Source organism: Chanos chanos, chromosome 1 (assembly GCF_902362185.1).
Source record: "Chanos chanos chromosome 1, fChaCha1.1, whole genome shotgun sequence".
Taxonomy (NCBI): Eukaryota; Metazoa; Chordata; class Actinopteri; order Gonorynchiformes; family Chanidae; genus Chanos; species Chanos chanos.
In genome coordinates this window covers 48,860,706-48,867,045 of record NC_044495.1, presented here as the reverse complement: position 1 = coordinate 48,867,045, position 6,340 = coordinate 48,860,706, and positions in this window count along the sequence as shown.

Genomic DNA, 6,340 nt, shown 5'->3' with positions numbered 1-6,340 from the left:
AGTCCTTGCATTAACATTGATTTGTAATGTATCAGACGAGGATGATTTGACAGGTCAGCTGTGTACTCTGTCAGAATAAAGACCAGGGCCCTGATTCTTAATTCAACTTGATCTACAACACAGATGTCACGTACTTGACATATAATTGACCTGTTTTTGTCTGGAGCTTCCTCCCCACTTGCTAACCAGCATAAATCTCCACTTAAACTAAAAAAAAAAACAGTGAGCATGAATAGCTCTAGATGAAAAACCAATGATGAATTCAAGATTTATATTAATGAAAAGCTAATATTAGTGAATTTGACACCGGTCTCCACCCCCACTGTCACCTGCTGTGTGAGCCGCGACAGCAGAGCCGTGTGATTTGTGGGTAAGGCCTTGCGCCAGCTCAGAGGATGCATGTCTGGAGCTTATGTGCATTTAAGGCAGGCTAAACCTTGCAAAATACCAGGTTGCCTGTGGTCTCTTGCTAAGGAGAGGATTAAAGCAAGTGCCTGTGTGCCTCCAGCCCAATCTGAGCTCTTACTAAAGCCAGCCCTCTCCGCTGGGGCACAAAGGCACACTTAACATTACTATGAGCCTCTGCTTTTGTAGGAAAAACAAATGTAATAATAATAACAACAATAACAACAACATCATCAACAACAACAATTATAATAATCATCATCATTATCATCATCATCACCATCATCATAATGTGACAAAGATATATGACTGATTAAATTTGCAGTATGAGTTGTTTGTTTGTTACGTCTTTTAAATTCGACATTTTGGTGGTTAGGAGGAACTCAGCATTGTTTTTTTTTTTTTTTTTTTTTACCTGTGGTGTGACCAACACAAATCACAAGACCCTCTCCAAAACAGACTTCCTCACAAAACTGTTTCCCTCAGGCCACAGTTAGTAAGTGCGCAACCACTCTGTCTTACAACTTACCTGACTTAGTCTCCAGGAGAAACAAAAAGTGCATCTGTCATGGTTAAGGGGGGTGGGGAGTGTGTGTGTGTGTGTGTGTGTGGGGGGGGGGGGGGGGGGGGGGAGACAAACACTAAGTGGATGAGTTTGATTTGAAAGCTTGTGCACAGCAGAGCGTACACTGGCTGTAGTGTATAGATGAGAAAATCGGTCCTGGGACGGAGATGATGAATTTGATCTATGGCGCTGACTCCACTGTCCTGACTTCTTGATAAAAAACAGCAGAGACACCCAGATTGTAAGACTCCCCACTGGGCTAAGTGATACATACATGTAGATAAATAAACATAGATAAATCTGAAAGTAGTCCGCAGAGTTAATGTTCTTTCTTTGCCTCTGGAGGTTGGGAATCATATTTACTCCTTTCATATATCAGTGGTGATGCTCCCATGGGGAGGTTCTGGTAGACCCCAAATAAATCATCATTGCCAACCTGCAATAGCAAACTAAAGGCAGATAAAAGTATCTGACTGCTACACTACAGTGCCAGAGAGAATTATCTTGACTCTGTTAATACACCTTAAAATAGATCAGGAGGAGTAAAAATTTTGTCAAACTCTCCATCTTCCTTATCCAGGGCATTTGTAAGTGTTGTGTTATTTTGGGTTGGGGTGGGTGGGGGGAAATTTGTGAATAAGTCAGTCTGTGTACACGACTAATGAGTTTCGATGTAAAAATGAAAATGCATAAACTTGAGTCTAGCAAGACCTTGAAGAGTGTAGCTCCAATCAGAATCATGACATTGCTGTCCTGGTTCCAGTCCAAGGTGATTAACATAAGATGTTTGATCACCCTCCATTCTATCTTTAACCATCTGTTTTGTGCTAGCGGGTAAATTTCCAGACTCTGAGGCTTTTGGAACTGTCCTTACTGTTGTGGTTTTCTAGTGTACTCTGATACTGAAGATTGTGCATAAATAATTTTTTTTTTATTTTTCCAAATGTTCATCTCTAAAGAGAAGAGGTGCTGAGAGCATTTAAACTGCTCAGTTAGACGGCCAGACAGATCTTTACTAGCTAACTGTTTTGTCCTTATCTGCCAGCAAGTACAAATGTTTCTTTCAAATCAGTGGTAAATCAGGTTAATTTGTTACTGTTCTCCAGAGTTTAGAGTTCTCCAGACACGGTTAGGTATTAAACTCTGCACATTCACTGCTTGTGGAAAAATGGGAACGATTTTGTTTTCTGTCAGAGATGAAGAACCCTTGAGCGATCACAGTTCTGAATACAAGAGGGACATGGGAGTTCACTTTCCACAGGGATTGCCTATATATCTACATATATACGTGTGTGTGTGTGTGTGTGTGTGTGCAATTTCAAAGTGCCGAGAAGTTCCATAATTAAAGCTTTTTCCCATATTACCCTCCATGGATTTCAGTGACAGTTGAGAACATGACAGTAATTTCCATATTGGGCGTACTGGGGAAAAAAAACTACCTTTCATAATGAGATTTCTGAATCTGGCCTGGATTGTTTTACTGCAAAGATGGTGATTTGATGAGTACTGTTACATTTCTGCGTCTTTTTTTTTTCTTTCTCAGGGGTCTTTAGTTCGCTCTTTCTTTTCACTCTCTCTGTCTCTCTCTTTCTCTCATTCTCTCCACATCACTGTGATCTGCTTCAGGGTAAAGCTGGTCAAATGGAGGCTCTGACTTTTTTGTTTTTTTTTTCCTAGCTTCGTAGTTGAAGGCAGGCATGTGTGAAATCAAGATGAACTAAAATAAAAGCATCCAGTAAAACAGCAGAAAAAAATCAATTACTTTGACATTATGAAGAGTCAGAGGTTAGGCAAAATATGCTTAGCTTGCATTTCCACCCTCTCCTCGCACGCACACACACACACACACACACACACACACACACAAACACCGAACCAGTCAAGACTGCTTTCTCACACAACATTGAGGAGGTAAGAGAGCTAACCATCAGGGTATCATTGAGTATCTTTTGACATCAAAACAACTGCTTAATTTCATCTCCTTTAGTGGCTTGATGAAGAAATTCTTTGACAGAGCAGTGTTAGAGCTATTCTCCCATAAATGACCTTGGGAGATGCCCTAAAAGTTGGCCTTTCATGGCATGGGCTGTACTTATTCAAAGGCTCAAAGCCTGAACCTAAAGACGTGTCACACGTGACCAGTTTTCATCAGGAATATGATCTGAGGAGTAATTTTATAGAAATCCGGAAGAATTATCCTTATGGTCCTAATTAATCTTCCCATTTACACCTGCCAAGGATGAGTTACGACGTCCGACTATTTTTAAGCAAGGCCATTGCGATGATTGAGCTAAATCACATCTACAAGTCATCATAGCTATTTTAATATCTGACCATTTTTATTTAATAATTTATTCATATATGTGAAGGTCTGTGTTGAGTCAAACACTGACTGCCTTTGCATCACTGTAGTAGGTACGATGATGCATGTAACCTAATCATGCACGGAGTCATTTGGTGTGAATCTAATACTGTGAAATTAATTTGCCTTCAGTGAGGCTTTTGCGATTCCCATAAAAATGTGTTCCTTTTGGGATTAATAATGCTTTATGAGGTTAATGGAAGGGCAGATTAAAAAAAAAAAAAAAAGTGAGACAAAATTTTGACTTTGACAACCTATTTCGTGTCCAGGCTCTAGTTACCAAACATGGTTATTTCTGGCAATTAGTTCTACACTGAAGAAAACAAAGTTGATTTGTTGAAGAAAAATCAGCGTTCCATAATGAGATAAATCAGCCCTATAAAAGATTTTGCAAACACGAACTAAAAATTCAATATTAACCTCTGTCTATTGGCAACTGACATTTCTTGGTCAATAATCATGTACTTTTCACTGCGAATGTTAGAGTCCAGCCCTCCACAGAAGGCCTATGAAGTAACACTCCCAGCATAACACTGGCCTTCATTTGTTTGGGTGGAGATCAATACTTAATTAATAGACCTCTGACAGCAGCCAAGCATGATTTATTTGCTAAAGAAATTCTAATTTTCCATCTGCATTCCACAATCATATTTAAAACTGATACTACGATGATTTATTTTCCCAATAAAGGCAGTCGGCAGAAAGCAATAAAAGGAATTTAATTTTTGATCAAAGTAAGTTATTCATAAGTTAAAGGACTGCGTAAATAACAGTTACTGGGAAGGCAAGCTTGGCGGTAACTTTAAGGGGAAAACAGTCAAACAGAGGAAATTGAAGGTCTTCTTTTGAAGGATTACTTTTTCACTCCCGTGTCTGACCTTTTTTGTATGTGTGTGTGTGCGTGTGTGTGCACGTGCGTGAGTGTGGAGGCACTCAGGCCTGTCGATGTGGTAAATTCACAAAGAGAGAGAAAAAAAAAAATCGGCGGTTGTGTTTGAGAATAGACTTGGGGGCTGCTGCAGTAGAGCAAGGCAGTGGCCTCCGCCATGATAACATTGTCGTCTTAGATTACCCATTAGACTGCTTGTGTCCCACCCACTGTGCTTTTGCCTGGGTGAACACTCTTTTTTTCTCAGAATACCAGAGTGCATGCTAACGCACCAGCGTACTCATCGCAAACCTATTCAACATCCTCCTGTGATGTGCTCCGGCCTGCGGAGATTTTTCTATTGCCTTTTTTCTTTTTTCTTTTTCAAAAGTCCCCCTTAGACAGAAAAAAAAACCCCCAAAAAACTTTCTCCTCAGTTTGCATATCTTGCTCAAACATAGTCTGTGAGTTGTCGCTGAAATTTTCTTTTTTTTTTTTTAATGCATTAAACGATGACTCTGCAATGTCGTTAACATTAATTTGATATAAATCAAAAGAATAAACTGCAGCAAATCTTTCTACAAACCTCTGCATGACCTTACCGAAGTGAATTCTCAACATGAGTTTCAGTGAGGAAAAGTCGAAGTACGCCATTGCCCTGGAGAATAGGATATGATTTAATTACGATGCATAATTAAACGGCTCTAATGAAGCCTCTTCTAACTAATTGATGTGGATGAGTGGGAAAAGTGGGCATTGGATGGGGCCTGTGGTTATTACGCCCTTTCATAAACGAGGCAGGGAGAGGATTATTGGGCTGATTACAAGACCACAATGATTACGCTCTTTATGTGCCGACGCCACAGTTGCCGGGAGCGACGGGAGAACAAGCATCACAATCATCTCATTGCATCTGATGATGTCATCACTCAGAAGCTGACACTGATTGGCTAATATCACCCCGCTGCTTCATTCCAAAATACTTTTATTTAGCTGTGAATACATAATAGTATGTTGTAGCTTAGGTCAACAGATACCACTACTAGGGCTACAGCTGTTTGTGAGAACTCTTCTATGCAGGGGATAAACTGTACAATCTGATTGAACCTATGACACTGGGATAACTACAGGGCATGCTCTCATAGCCCTGTTCTCAGATGACTGAAGCACATAATGTATCTCTATGCGCTTTTCTACCTTTGTTTGATTTATTATGCATTCTCATTCATGTGCCTGGTGAAACACAATGATTTGCCTAGCTGCCACAATGTCTTTTATGTCTGTTTGTTTGTTTTTTTTCCTCCAAGAAATGGTGTTTGTTCATGGTTTCTTTCAATATATTCTTTCAGGTGCATCCAATTTGTGTTCCATTCCGTTACCGTGGGCCATCCGGCAAGTTTGATAAAGATGCTGTTTTCAAAGTCAAACAAAATCACTTTGGCTTCCCACTTGATCCCATCCAAAAAGGAAACAGCGTTAGCTGAACAATGAAAAAAAAAACAAACAAAAAAAAAAAACAGCTGAGCATGTTTGGAAAAAGACAGTCCTGAGAAGGAGAGCCATACGCCAGAGACGGACAGACCAGAGGTTTCTGAAGTTAGTCTTCATTAATGACAATGCCAGTGACGGGGATTACAGTAATCTTCACATAATGCATTTTATTTCCTTCTGTCTTTCTTTCGTAATCCCTAAAATCCTATTTAAATTCATTGGTTTAGGGATTATCCAGTACTTAGAATATTAATTGTTTTAAGTAAACGACATTGATCAAAACATTAATTATTGAACCTACATACAGCAGATTATGCGCATGTGGTGAAGTAATTTGAAATTATGAGTATGTTACGTTGTGAAAAAATGACTGCTATTATGAGACGTTAGTCAGGATTCACAAGAAGAGGCAGTAGGTTCAATATTATTGGTTTACTCACAATCAATAATCTTCACAAGCCATAATCTGTAATGTATGAACATGAATGTAAGTGTCCCCGGATCGGCAGCATTCTGGATTAAATTCAGAGATATCCTGAAGCTATATGTTGTTTACATTCCCAAGAGAAGGCAGAGGAGCATTTAATTACTTATGGGAAACTGTACAAAAACACCAAATATGACTAATATGGTAATGCTAACACGTAGC